Source organism: Perissodus microlepis, chromosome 22 (assembly GCF_051167445.1).
Source record: "Perissodus microlepis isolate ML-2025 ecotype Zambia chromosome 22, ASM5116744v1, whole genome shotgun sequence".
Lineage (NCBI taxonomy): Eukaryota > Metazoa > Chordata > Actinopteri > Cichliformes > Cichlidae > Perissodus > Perissodus microlepis.
The window spans coordinates 27,209,358-27,223,082 of record NC_140481.1 but is presented as its reverse complement, the minus strand read 5'-3'; the positions used below and the strand labels follow the sequence as shown (position 1 = coordinate 27,223,082).

The following is a 13,725-nucleotide window of genomic DNA, read 5'->3' as shown; positions in this document are numbered from 1 at the left end:
GGTAAAGGTGACGTGCTGCGATGTTATGGTTAACTCAAAGGTAAGGGGTGTTGGAATAATTGAATGTCCTCACAGAGATAGCCAAGCAAACGTTTGTGTGTATGTGTGTGTGTGTGTGTGCAGCGTTCGTGTCGTGCTTTGGCAGATGGGCCTGAACAGCCTGAGAACTTCACAATCTGGACTTGATTTGTTATCAACAGGCTCACACGCACTTTGTTCTACACTTGTCCTCCTACTCCACTGCTGCTCAATTCAGCACACACACACACACACACACACACACACACTGCAGGCTGCTTTAACATGCAGCCTTCCAGGATCTACATGCCTGTAATAATATTTCTCTGCCCTGCTGTAATCATCAAAGCTTCAAAAACACAAGGTTAAGTAACTGTTTCATCTGAAAAAAAAAAGAACTAAACTTTTTCTTTTCACTTTGGACTTTTGTGGAAATTATTATTATAACTATCATGCATCCTAACTGCAGCCAAGCAACCTGACAGCGAGGGTCATTCCCACAGTGCACTCTTGTTTTATAGCACCAGTTCTAAAACTCGATTCTCATGACAAGCAGAGGTTGCTTTTCATCTTTGCCAGGACAGTCAGGTGAATGCAATTACCTGCCCGGTGGGCTGCATTTTTGCGGCTGCCAAAGCCCGCTGCTTTGTAGAATGATATTTATTTCTCCTGCTCGCCTGTTCGTCTCTCCATCTGTCCCACATTTTTGTCCAAATTAAGGTTTTGACAGCTACTGGCCAAATTCCCATGAAGCTGTTCGTGGTCCCTGGAGGACTTTTTCTGTACTGCAACAACTAGATTCAAATGTCCTTCTGCATGAACAATTCCAGAGAGTTTTCTATGTGCTCTGGCTCAGTTTTGAGTTTCAGAGTGCAAAAATCCCAATGCTGATAACAAAACTGGTATGCTGACATACTGCACATTAGATTTACTAACACAAAGATAGCTGAATCAATGCATCACATATGTGTTTGTGAGCCTTTATTCTTATTTTATTATCACGACCCAAACATTTGAACATACATCCTGATGATACACATACATGCAGATTATACTAAAGCAATTTGTTTGTGGAGGCAGACTCCAGGCTTCGATAACTACTGCACAGTTACAGCAGTGTAACATATATCTTTGTTTAATGTTGATTAACTTGCTGCTGCAGATATGATTTTGATGACAATCTGTGGTGACAACCGCGTTCATAAAGAGGACACATTATACTAATTTAGAACACCATATTTTGAATCTTGGCTTTCTCTGACTCACAAATTAAAATAACCTTTATTCATCTTATACTGGGCCTTTGGGCCCCTCAGTTCATCTTCCCAGTTGTAGTTTACTTTAATCTAATTGGCTGTCACAAGCTCAAGGTTGTAACAACAGGTGGGCGGGGCTTCTGTGCTCACAGCCAGGATGCCCATATTAGCGATATCCTTCACTCTATGACAACATACTGAGCCAAGGAACAAAATAACAATAATAATAATTATGATGATGGGGATTGTTTCTAACTTTGGATATGTTTTCTTCGAGTATTCAGCACTATGAAAGGTCTAAAGAAAAAACAGAGAGGTATACAGGAAAGTCTTAAAATGTAAGAAGGATTCAAATCCTTTGAATATTCTGATAAACTCACTTTAGTGCTTAATGTGACACAAATGTTTCATAATGTGAGATTTCAAAAATTCAGAGCATACTAATGATTCCTCTTGGTGTCAAACATATTAATGTGAATTTTTTCAAAATGTATCATTCCACATTTTTATTCCATCAGAACATCAACCCAGATGTTGTAGGCTTTGCAAAGTTAGCATGTGCAGAATAAAACACACCCATATATCGATAATTTAATGTGGACGTGTAAGCTATGCTCTTAATTTAGATCCAGCGTGTCCCTGCAGGCAGCATTAACCTCATTGACTCCACGGTGTCTCCTGTAGCTTCCAGATCTCGTGGATTAACTAAAAGGAAAAATCATCCACGTGTTCTTCATTTAATTCAACATGATGTAATAATAACTGCAGCCTGTAAAGGCCACTAGTGGAACTCTTAATCATGTAGTTTACAAGACAATAAAACTATAATAGTCCAAGTTCCTAAACCGCCACAATGAGTCCTCACAGCCTAATTCTGGACTCGGTTTCCTGAATCAGAGCGAGAGACAAACAGACAGACAGAGTGAGGCCGGTGCGATCTGCAGGTAATCCGTCCTCAGCAGCTCGCAGACACAATGTTCTGTCTTAGACGGTGAATCTACGCCTCAGCACTTTGGGATCCTCCAGTTTCTCCCTGCAGGGCATGAACTGCCTAAACTGCTGCAGCTCAGAGCACATACTCGCCACACCCATCCTGCAGGAACATATGTTCACACAAAAACACCTTTTTATCCAAGTTCAACTGGGTTTAAGTATAGTTAGAAGTAAAATCCAGTTTTGAGTTCTACTTGCGTATATAACAACGATTTGATGTTTAATATTCAGGTGTCCTTGTGATCTTCCTTATTTTTTATGACATCTAACTCAGTATACTTTGGCAATAATCCTAGGACAAATTTCCCCTAAGGTACAACAAAATTTATTTTACCTGCTCTGACTTGACTTGTTGCCTTTTACTGAATGTATTTCTATTCATCTTTATGACTCTTGATGAAACGGTGCAGAGGGAACTTTGGGATGGACATTTTCCAGCTAACTCACCATTAGTGCAAGCCCGGTATGCAACATGGTAAAAATGGTAAATGGCCTGTATTTATATAGCGCTTTACTAGTCCCTAAGGACCCCAAAGCGCTCTACACATCCAGTCATCCACTCATTCACGCACACATTCACACACTGGTGATGGCAGCTACATTGTAGCCACAGCCACCCTGGGGCGCACTGACAGAGGCTATTTCTTTCTCATGGAAAGAAATAGCAAAAAAGAAACAATTTTCTTGAAAAAATAAAATGAATCAAGCCACTTAAACATGTTAAATAAGACAAGCAGGACAAATAAATATCTAACAAGAGTTTGTAAGACTGAAATGATTCAGCTAGTGTGGGCCCTGCTAGCAGGTTACTCCACATTAGAGGCCATGATGAAGGATGATTGGACACACACACACACACACAATGACACGCACACGAACATTCACACCAACATGCAGTTCGAAGTAATCAGCTGTGCGCTACAGGTGTGCAGCTGTCAGAACTAATTGCTGTTATATAACACGACTTGCCGCCTGCCTCGTCATTGTCCGCACAGGGTTCACGCTACGACACACACATACACACACACACAAACGCACACGAAGGTGAGGTGAACATACATGAACAGCTCACAGATTCGCGTTTAATGAAGTCACTGTGGAAAAATCTGATACGATATGTGATAATAACACACCACTAGCTCTTTATCTATTATTACACATAATAGATGAAGCGGCTGAAACTGAAACTAATTATACTTTTTGTGGATTCGGTAGTTTAATCTACAACGAGGGGGCAAACACGGATACAATTAGGGAGCTTTGTACATAAAGGACATGATTGGGGAAGTGTTCCCATTTAGAACATGTTGTGCACACATTTTCAGACGATAATTTACTTTTTTTAAAAATCCAAATAAACTATTAGCCTGCTGTTGTATCACAAAAAAAACTTTAACTATAATAACTTTCAGCTGCTCTCTTAGCTCCCAAGGCTTCGCCACAGTGGATGGATCTGCTTGTTTGATTTGGCACAGATTTTATGCCGGATGCCCTCCCTGATGCAACTCTCCCATTTATCTGGGATTGGGTCCGGTGCTGGGAGAGCATTAGCTTGCAATCTCCTGAAGCTCATTATAATATCAAACACATGAGCTTTATCAACAATACAAAATTAGCTTAGAAAAAAACACTTAGTTTAAATGAGTCCTAGTGGTGTACCACCGCATGCATGCATGGGGAAAAAGCCGACTATTCAGCCCATGTTTATTTGTTAAGTGGGAACAAAATGAGTTTCTATACAGCCCTAAGGTAAGTAATGATCTGAGCATGGCCAGTAAATTAATATCTACACAAACAACAATGGTGATGAAGCAAAATATTAATTAGACTCTATGTAAAGTAGTATTAAAAAACCCTCCATTATTATATAAATTACCTTACTGCAAACCTAACCGCAGAGCTTTCTAAGTAATGGCGTGACAGGCTGCAGCCTTTTGTGTTTACAAGACACATCTCTCCTCCACTCTGGGTTTCAGCCAAAGTGCCTAAACCCTCCCATTCCTAAGAACTTGACTGAAGTTTATTGTCTTTGCTGATTCCAGAGAAAAATGTCAGGCTGCTTTGACTCTGATCTTTCTTTTTCTCATTGGCTCATTCCTCTTGTGCGGCTGCAGATCTGCCTGAGGAACAGAGTTTCATCCTCTATGGATTAAAAATTGTTATATAGGAGCGATCTTATGGCAGCCCCTCCTTTGACCTTTGATGGATGTTTTCCTCCTGCTCTCCCAGATTCTAAAATATATAAACGCACACATGCGGCAGATTCAATATGCCACCAAGCACAACCTCAATAAAGCAAACGCCACTTAACATTTCTTTCCAGTCTTTCATGAAACACATCAAATCAGCCTAAACTGATTATCCTGTTGTTGCGCTCAGCTCATTCGAAGGCATCTTATCAGTTCGGATAAAAGCGTCAGCTAAAAGGCTGCAGTCTAAACCGACTGATGACAACACGAGAAAGTCCACAGAGAGCAAATAGCTCGGCTCAGGCTGTTATCCTGTTTGTAGTGATACTGAGTAAAGCCCTGCTAATCTGAGAGCGGGGGCCAGGAGTGGAACAGGTGGTCCCCCTTTCAACCAGCAGCTAATAATGCACGATGTGTGTGTGCCTGTGTGTCTTCAGAGAAGACAGCTAATTAGAATCAATCAGCTAATAGGCTAGCTGGCCCTGTTGTAAAAATGCCTCTGTGTGTTTTTGCAGTGCAACTGCAGCACAACGCTGAATTTCTGTGAACTTGTGCCAGAACTTCTAGGAGGAACTTACGTCTTCATCAGTGTCTTCGAAGAATGCAGCTAATAAAAGCGTGTGACCCATTATTTATTGTTTCAGATGAACTTGGCAGTAAAGTGGTCATTGTTCTGTTGTTATGCACAGTTTGACCCTTATTGTTATTAATGGTTTGCACGGGCCATCTCGGGTCCCGCTTCACATGCCAAAATTTCCCAGGGTACTGGTAAGACAGCACTTTGCATGTCAGCTGCACAGCTGTATGGGCGAATGAGCGAGTGACAGATCAACTGTAAAGCCCTGATGTCGAAAAAATAAAACACTTTAAACGTTTAGACCTCCATAGTAGCAGCACATGCATACCACTGTGGAGGGCCATGAGTGCCAAAACAAATTAAAGAAATACATCATTAAAAAATTAATTCAATGTGTTATTAATTAATAAAACTGGTAAATAATGAATGTAATTTAAGACATTTTCTATTCAATATTAAATCATTAAAGATGTATTTATTTAATTCATTTTGGCGCTCGTGGCCCTCCATACATGACTAACGTCTAAATGTTCCTTCACAAGAAGAGGTCAAGCAAAAAACACCGTCACGGTCGATCAGCCAAGGCTGCTTCTTCGGAGCACGATTAGCACGATTAGATATCATGGCTGCTCATCAGGGTTATAATAATAACGACCTCATACTTTACTGCTGAATCACGGCCATCTGGTCATACTCAACTTCTTTCCGCTGTATTGCCTCATTGCACAAATCATTTCTTTATAGTTATTCACAACGGCCACTACCTGTTGTTCCCAATGAGCATCAAACATTCAAGTATTCACACCTGCAACCTGCAGGAGGACGGTCATGGGAAATACAAGAACTAGTTTTGGTAACGACTAAGTGATTCCTGGTTGATGTTTTAAATGCCAACCATTTCTCTTTCATTATGAGCTTCCTGTCATTCACAACTATAAAGGTGTCTCATAAAATTCCAGTTAAAACACCTGTAGAAGAAGAGAATGATGTCTTTATCAGCGAATAGAAGTTTGCCTCACTGAGGTGAAGATCTGGATGTATTAAGGAGATGGAAATTGTTGGGCACGTGAACAAAAATATCACGGGGCAGAGCAACCATGACCACAAGGTGGCCGAGATAAATCCGTAAAACCTTTTTGCACAAATCGATTAACTTAATTGTGATAGTTTAGAAATATAACTACATATAAAAGAGATAAAGGTTACGTAATATAAACTGACTTATATGGGTCATTACTGTTTTACTTCATGAAAGTCATGCCAGGAAATTTATCTTGTTCCACGTTTGGTATGTATATCAGGGCTGGCAGCCTCCAGGGCTAAAAAACGAAGCCAACACAGAAGTACCAAAAACTGTAGTCCCCCTGTGGGCCCTGGAGGCTGTCCCCAGAAGGAAGTCAATACCCAAGATTCCCATGCTAACATGGCCAACTTTACAGCATTAAAGCGTGTTTACACTCCGGTACATAAACTGGTTTCGGGCCGTATGGATGGTCTCTTTTTTGTCTTTAAGCAGTTCAAGCACTACAGTTTGGTTCAGGTTTTCCTGCGTGAAACTCTAGTACGTTGTTTGTGTGTTGAACAATAAGAGACTATAAATGTAGCTTGTTAACCAAGCATACCAGCAGTCACTTCTGACTGAAAAAGCCAACACAGCGGTGTTGAAGATGGAGACTATCCCAGCTGTCTTGGGGCAAGAGGGAGGGTGCACCCTGGACAGGTTGCTAGTCTGTCGCAGGGCTAACACACAGACACAGACAACCATTTGCACTCACATTCACACCTATGGGCAATTTCATGTTTCCAATTAACCTAACCCCACTACCTGCATGTCTTTGGACTGTGGGAGGAAGCTGGAGTACCCGGAGAGAACATTGCCACCACACAGAAAGACCCTGAATTTAAACTCAGGACCTTCTTGCTGTGAGGCAACAGTGCTAACCACCATCCTGCCCTCTTTAACTGTTAACAAGAAAATCATCCTTAAACCTAAAGGATCTGGAACTAGACAGTCTTGCTTTTAAAATCCTAGCATGTTTTGGCTTCATATATAGTACAAAAAACCCCTGAATATCATTTAAAAATGTACTAAAATGTCAACACCAATAAATTCACTACTGCCAAAACTCTAGTCTGTCACATTTAGTGATTATTTCACACTGTTAATTTTATTTACATCCAACTTTGTATCACTAATCATACTTTTATTTCACAATCAACCACGCCTCAGCAATTGGATACATCTGAAAGAGATTGAGCGCTGATAAGATTAGCTGGTGTGGGCTGAAAAAAAATGAAACTGTTTCGCTTTCATTTAAGTTGCGTTCAAAAGAAAATGAGCGCTTACTTTAAACACCTAGTTTTACTGTAAGGGTTTTAAGTGCAAAAAGGTCTGCAGAGAGATTAAGTCACATTTCTCTAAAAAGCATTTTCTGATGAAGATCACATGATCTTTATATCAGTTTTATTTTGTAAGCCAAACAGAATGAGCTGGGCGATGGTGCTGATAATGGATAATATTCTGTGGAAATGCTGCTCGTACAGCCTCTTCCTTGGAAACGAGCACACACACAAGACCTGCATACTATCAGAGTGTGCGTGTGTGCGTGTGTGTGTGTGTTTATATAAGCCTCTCCCCTGAGAACATTTACAAACAGCTTGTCAAATTTGGCTCACCCTAAGCTTGTTGCTTTCTTTTTTAATGACTGATATTTTTATTGAATTTTGGAACAACACAGAGAGTCAGAACTCTCAAAGACAAAGAAAGGAAACATCTTAAAACAGACGACAAACTCTGTATGCCGTGAATAACAGAAAGTCTGATTAATGGAGAGAGCTTCAGATAAATTTCAAAGGTCATCTACTCACATGGCACCACAACAAGAAGCAGATTAAAAACTTGAGCTTCCTTCCCTGTGAAATGAATTTGAATAGAATAAAATATTTGAATCACCCGCATGAAGCTGTGCCATCTATTTATTCTGTTCCCACTCCCTTTTTCTCTGGAACTGGACAACGCTGTTGGCCACTTTCCATATCAGCACTTTACTGCTGCTGCATTCACTCTGTGCCTCTAATCTTTCTATCCATCCGTCTCTAAGGCCTGTTACTGATTACTGAAGATGCAGAATAATTTGTTTCAGGAACTATTAGTGTCATACATTTGATAATTAACGTTAGGCATCAGTTTGGGACTTTGGTGCAGACATAACCTGATAATGAGAGCAACCAGGCATGAGATTCATTTTAATAGCTACTTGGTTTATTATTCTTTGTGGTTAAATGTTTAGATATGGTTTTAAGGTTAAGACTGTACAGTAAATCTGAATATTGAAAGCTGGCGTTTTAGCTTCTTTTTAGCTGCTGTTTTGGATCTGAAGCCTTCAGAGTCACTGTTTTGGTTTGACTTTAGTTGTAATTGGCTAGCAAACTAGCTAGCAGCCACACTGCTACCCATTCTCTCAGGAGGTGGTGGAGACCAAAACAGAGCCAGAAGGAGAAACGTTGCGAAATACGAACCAAGAGTGTTGGAAATCAGTTACTTAGTTTATCATTAGTTTTATGTCTTATATTTAGGTTTGAGTTACTTTCCAGTGTGGGTAGTTTCAGTTTAGTTTTGCTCAGTTTTTAGTCTTTGTTTTAGTTTTATTTGCAAAGTGGGTGGTAAGATTTCTGAAGCTCAGATTAGACAATACAATAGAAATAAAACACTTCATGTAGATATTCCTGCAACAAAAAGATTTGTGCTTGGAATGGTTGACTATTCACCCTATATGACAAAAAATAAAACTACATTTTATTTTTGTTAGTTTTGTGAGTACATAGTAGTGTTTTAGTTAGCTCTCACTATTTTTTTAAATTGTAGTTTGTGGTTTTATCTGTTTTGGATCTTTGCAACCAGACTAATGCCAAGGTGTGTGAGCACAGTCTCCCATTAGCACTCATAGGTGTGGCTAGTTTTACAGGTGAGTTTCAGAAGCTGCGCTGCTTTGTTGGCATTAAATATCGGCACAATTTGCAGTTGTAAATGTTAGTAAATCTTTTTGTGTGCTTGATTTAAATGTTCTCCTCTCCTTTCACACCTTCAGAAAGGAACGAAAACAAATCAGTGGCAAAAATCTCACAGTTTCCACCTCTTATACGCACTTTTTTTAAAACACCAAAACCCAGCTTGGGCTTCCACAACGTGTTAGAAAATGTGACCTATAGTGCTTTAAGGGCTATAGTAACAACGCTTTTCTCTTTATCTGCAGTATACTGTACAAATTAAGTGATTCATTGTTTGGCCTTTAAATTTTTGCATTTTGATTTGATCATTTTTAAAATATTTGCCACTTAGATTCTTTTCATGGACAAATTTACTAGCTAGCTGACTGACTTTGGCTCTACTTCACACTAACACCGGATATTTTCTATAAATCAGTCGACAGGCAAAGAACAGAAATCAGCTCTAGTGATGAGTAATAACTGCAATTTATAAGAAATGACTAACGAAGAATTTGCCCTGCTCGATAAAGTTACCACAAATACTGACTTAGTGACTAATATATATCTATCTATCTGGAAACACATAAAATGATATTCTTAAGGGATTCAAGCAGGGGAGGCAGATGGGTACACAAATGGAGAGTTTGAGTTTTCTCTCTCTCCCACTGACTCTCATTAACACCTCTCCCACACACACGCACACACATAAAGTACGCTGAGAGTCCAGAGCGATGCAGTGGAAGGTGGAGGTAGAGAGAATCAGGCTGGGAGCTTCTATAATTAGAGGAGCATTCAGGAGCCATACTGCTGAGTTGTTGAATGTTTAATGTGAGGCCGAGAGCCGCTGCAGTGACTGAGAGGAAACCTCTGAGCTCCTATACATCTCCTCATAACACACAAACTGAGGAACGCACAGCGAGGGACGGGGCGAGCGGCAGTAGTAGTAAACTGAATGAGTGGATTCAGGTTTCAGAGAGGAAACAACAGCACACACACACACACACACACACCCACAGTCCATCTGAGGGTGTAATTCCCGGCTATTGTCTGTAACCTGAAACTCGTAATGGCACAGAAACTTGAAACTCCTGTGGATGAGGTCATCCTCTACCACGTACTCCAAATATAGTCACTTGTAACACTTTTTAACCTCACTTCTTTTGTACAATATGCTGTGCTTAATGCAGTTTGGTTCAGATGACACCATATTCCTTACCTATTGCTTTGAAAAGCTTTTTCAGTGAAAATTTTAAGACTGTTAAATGTTTTAATAATGTTCTATAACTGATTTTTTTTTTCACAGCTGCACCTGTCCTGTAAATCGTCTCTGGAGATGCTTCCAGGCAGCTCAGTATGCAAATAGATTTGTTAAACAAAACATTTAAAGCTAACAAGCTGAAGACCGAGACATTAGAGATTAAAATTTAAACACAGTTCCTTAAACAGATGTGTTCAAAGTACTATTTTACATCTCTGTGTTTTTAGTGCTGCACTAATCAGGTGCTTTGGATTCGACTCCATTCTACTGATCCTATTAAACATAGATTACATTTGGCACATTGGTCCAGTCCATTAAATAAAATGATAACAGCCCAGTTCCACTTATCCACAACCACAGTTAAAAACAGCACTCGGCTACACTACCCATGTACTTTTTTTTCATGGACTCTACATGTGAGATCCTGGAGAAAGCCCACGCAAACACAGAGAGAACAGAGAGAGAATGTGCTTCTCGAGGTCAATACAGATCTTTGAAATTTGAAAAACAATTCGACTGACTTTAAAACATTTTACAGAAGTAAAAATACATTTGTCAGCGCACTCTAGTGGCCTCAAACTATGTCAAACATGCATTTTTTGGCATTTTCTCCAGCTATTAATTTTACAGGTTCACCGTAATAAACCTGTTATTAAATTATATTAACTGATATTTGGCCCTTTTTTTTGGTTAACTGAAAAAATTAATCTGATATAACATAAGGATTAAAAAAAATCCTGGCTATATTGCCTTTTTCTAGGATGGGGAAAGGTATTCAAAATGTGACCTTAAAACAAAACAGCACTGGCCATTCAAAGGTATCATCACGCTCTGGGAGAGGTAATAATTGATTATTAATTGACTTTACGCATCCTCTTTTTTTTTATGCTTTTCCTTATTGTGTGTTATAAATATTTCGTTGCATAACAGACATGAAAATAGTACAACTGATCCCTGTGAGCCAAAAGCTCAGGCTTCAAACTGCTCTAAATGCTCAGTTTATCATCCCAGCAGCTTCACCCACCTGCTGGTAAAACCTTCTGTTTACGAGGGCTAGCCAATCACAAGAAAGTTGTCTTAAAGGCAGATGATGGCTTGAGGTGAAGCACAAAGGCTGCGTATTATGTGAAAATCATTTTGACATGTGAATCATACACGCTGAGAATAAAAACAATGTGCTGATAATAGGTCCTGTTTAGTAAAAGGCCTGGTCAACACTGATAACAGGCCTACTTTACGAAAACCAGCCAGACAGATTTACTGACTGTGTCACGTCTATGCCACATTCAAAGAATCAAAACAAACTCATCATGCTGACTCACCTGTACTCCAGTCATAAAAAGATAAATATTAGTATTGGTTATTTAAGGGGTGGCTTGAAAAAAAAAGAAACACCATCACAATCTGTAAATCTAAGCAAATCTACTATTTGATGTGTCATTCACCAAGACCAGTACGGCAGTTAAAGAGGTTTTTCTTTAAGCCTTTAAACACTATTTACAAGGATGTCAAATAACTATATGGCAACGTGACACAAACGGGAAGGCCTCATTAAGCCTGAGCTCTCATCCCAACATCATAACTGAACCATGTCATTATTTACAACTCATTTCAACCCCTTATCTGATTCATAACATCTGCAAAGGCACCGGTTCGTGCTGGCTCGCTTGAATTTGGTTGTGCTGCTTTTAGTTTGAGCGTTTCAGAAAACCCTACACTGGGGTGCTGGTGATGGTCACCACACCCCGGCGGTTCAGAAAATCTGGCCTGAAACAGAAGTAAAAGCCCCCAAAACATAAATATTCATATTCCTGTGAGGAGTGTTTGAGGAGCTCTAAGCTTCTGTAACACCTCCTCTAACACTGCGTTTTATTATCATGTAAGGCTTCTGCTGCCAGCTTCCTTTTCACAGTCATGTTTAATGTATTTTTTCCCATCTTTTATGGAAAATACACAGTGTCCTTAGAGCAGAGTGACCGGGGAGTGGCAGAACAGACAGGAATGTGTTTTAAAGGCAAAGCCAGGGCAGCATTTTAACTCTCAGGATGACTTGGACATTCTGCTTCTATAGTTTAGGGTTACACTGCAGCAGCTGGGCTCGTCCTCGCTGTATTTAAACAGCCTACATGACTGAGATTTTTCCGCTCTCTAATAAAAACGTGGATGGTTTGCTTTGAGCTCACCTGTGACTATCAGGCTTTTTGAATGACCATTCAGAAAACAGTTATTTTAGTGGCAAACAGATCTACTCCTCAACGGCCAGTTTTGTTTTATTTATCTCATACATTCAAATATAAAGAGACACATTTAAATCCGTGACATGTCTGTTAAGCAGCTCATGCAGCAGAGGGTTCATCACCGGACACTCACCCTGCTCAGGACCGGATTTCTTCCACAGGAGAGGCTGGGGAGCGATGCGGCGGCCGCTTCGGTGTTCCTGTGCTTGGCTCGCTGATCTACAGTCTGGGTGTAAACCGTCCTCCGTTACCGTGCCAGCCTCTGTCTCTCTTCTCGGGCTCGGCGGGGGGTCTCCTGGCAGGTGACGGCGGACTCTGATTTTCCTGCGCTCCAGGAGCGCAGCGCAAAAACTCTAATCTCCGCAGCTCGCTCCGCGTCGCCTCGCGCTCTCTGGTTGCCGCCCCACCGCCCCCTGACGTCATGGAGGAAAGCCCTGGCCGGTGACGTCACGTCCCCGTCAATGTGGAAACCCCTCCCCGTGGCGCAAGGGCTAGTTTACTGTAAATGTGCAAAAATAAATAAATAAAAAGGGCAGATTTGCTTTAACTGCTTCTTAGATTACCACCTCTAACACAGCAGCACCATGTTTATCTATTAAGATATCTGTCGGTAATACATTGGGTCCTAATCCCAAACGATGGTGAACTCATTTCTATTAAACACATCAGTGAGCAGAAGCAGAAATCCCTCCGAGAACAAAAGTTTATTGTGCCAAAATGTTTCAGATAAGACATATTTACAGCACCTTTGAAGATAAATACCACAAAGTGCTTCACAACACAAAACAAAAATTTACCCAAAAATAAGTGTAAAAATAGGCGCTTTTTAAAAACAGATCATGGAGTCCACAGATTTCAGAGTTTCTGCTGCTATAAAAGCTCAGCCTCCTAGTTCTCAGTCCTGTGCTGTACAGCCAGCATGGTCACATGACCTCTGCTGGGGATGAAAATTTTAAGTGTTGTACGGTAGTGCTCTTTCATGTAGGGCTCTAAAAGCCAAATCCGAAATCTTAAAGTGGATTCTGTAGTTAATGTGGAGCGTCAGTGACCTTTAGGTGCTTAGAAGACTCAGTGAGAAGTCTCACAGAAAATATGTCTCAATGAAGCTTTGCTAAGACAAATGAAAAATGAATCAATAACCCAGATGTGATGAAATATAGGCGCGACACGATGATATCTCTATTAGTCATAAAAACAACACCAAGCCAGA

The 13,725-nt window shown here is 40.3% G+C and overlaps 1 protein-coding gene across 1 annotated transcript in view; it reads right to left on the bottom strand.

The window, feature by feature from the left end:
• Positions 1-12,921, bottom strand: part of rnf19b (ring finger protein 19B) — a 42,592-nt gene extending 29,671 nt beyond the window's left edge. The window contains exon 1 of the mRNA XM_084918704.1: positions 12,649-12,921. The gene's annotated coding sequence lies outside the window, so the exon portion shown is untranslated. The remainder of the gene's footprint in view (positions 1-12,648) is intronic.
• Positions 12,922-13,725: the final 804 nt, after the last annotated feature.